This window comes from Penaeus monodon, chromosome 16, assembly GCF_015228065.2.
Source record: "Penaeus monodon isolate SGIC_2016 chromosome 16, NSTDA_Pmon_1, whole genome shotgun sequence".
NCBI lineage: Eukaryota > Metazoa > Arthropoda > Malacostraca > Decapoda > Penaeidae > Penaeus > Penaeus monodon.
In genome coordinates this window covers 38312584-38314213 of record NC_051401.1, presented here as the reverse complement: position 1 = coordinate 38314213, position 1630 = coordinate 38312584, and positions in this window count along the sequence as shown.

The following is a 1630-nucleotide window of genomic DNA, read 5'->3' as shown; positions in this document are numbered from 1 at the left end:
TATAGGTAAATCTTAAATACAAGTAAAATCTTAGTTTAGTAATGGTATACAGCAGTAAGCCATATCATATTATTGTCCGAAGGGACACGGAATATAATGTGACCAATCCCTCTCTGTAGCTGACCAGACTTCGGCGATCCTATCTGGGGATCCTAGGACAGAATAGACTAGTGTGACCTTCGCTTTACTCAGACGCCACAGGCTATGAACCACTGGCACTCTCTGCAATAATCAACAGTGGTACCGAAGTCATTCTTCACAGAATGCGCCTAAGTTTCCACTGCATGGCAGATCATAGAGACAATAGACCGTGAAGAGAGGTGTTGGACGCATTGCGGCGAGCCGAACGCCACACTCGTACATTACTTAGAGAATTGTGAGCACACACAATTCCTGAAACAGGGTCCGCCGATAACAGCCGTCGTGCTGGTAAACAGATTATGCGGTATGCTTACATCATGGCGGCAGAGCGCCTGCTACGGTAAGCACCGAGTGTCAGAGAACCAAATGAGACAGCCATAAAAAGCTGACGCAGGCCGGGCCATATATGGCCCGGGCGAAGCTAGAACTTCGCAAATCTCTCAAGCAAGGAAGAATCAACACACTCATCGGCTAGGCTCTGACCACTGAACACCATTGTGAGCTCCGCAAATAAAGAGCTAATTTGACTTACCGTACTGTTTACCTAAAACCTACAACGTCACACTTGGAGAGAACTGGCAGCAAAACCTTAACAGCTCGCAGAGTTGAAAAAAAAAAACGTGTGTGTGTGTGTTAACACGGTTATAAACATTGTGCAAGAAACTAATTATTATTCGTACCTATCTCACCTGTTTATCTTTTTCCTTGATTTTGGGAAAGACTATTTCTTATAACTTTATTATAGTGCTATTAATATTTTGATAACATGACAATTGCAATGTCAATAATAGTGATAAAAATGATAATACTAATATTTACAGTGGCAGCATTCAGAAAATACATTTAAAAAATCGGAAATTCAAGGAGTGGAAAATTCCGACATGGTCAACAAGGGCCTACTAAATGACTCCTTGGTGGCTGAGCACTTGTGGAACTATCTATGTACAAGAAAGTTCACCAAGAATTCTGTACATATACCTGCATCTGATGCATACGAGATGGGGAGAATAAGTGGAGGCCTTCTTTTGTTCTGGTCATGAAACTTCTATACCTTCTATACTGTGTATGCACAAAGTTAGATATAATTGACATATTCTTTGAAAACTTAAGAGATCAGTTAAAATGATCCTGTACAGTTAATTAATTTCGAAAATATATTACATGAATTTTATCAAAAGCAGTTTGTATGGACGACATACAAACTGTCTCAGGTTGTTTAATGAATTTGCATTTTACTATCTTCGTACATGCGTTCCGTGATATATTCGTTTTATTGATATTATTGAGTGTGGCAATATATTTACCATGTTACAAAAATCTTACATTGTATAGCATACCGCTTATCTGTGAAAGATAAAAGCGTCAAACTATAAAACTCCTTATCAACTGATTAATTTTCTTGGATTAGGGCTTTACAATATATTAATTCACACGCACACATTTCATAACCTAGTTTATCCAAGTCAAAACCATTCGGGAGAGTACAGAA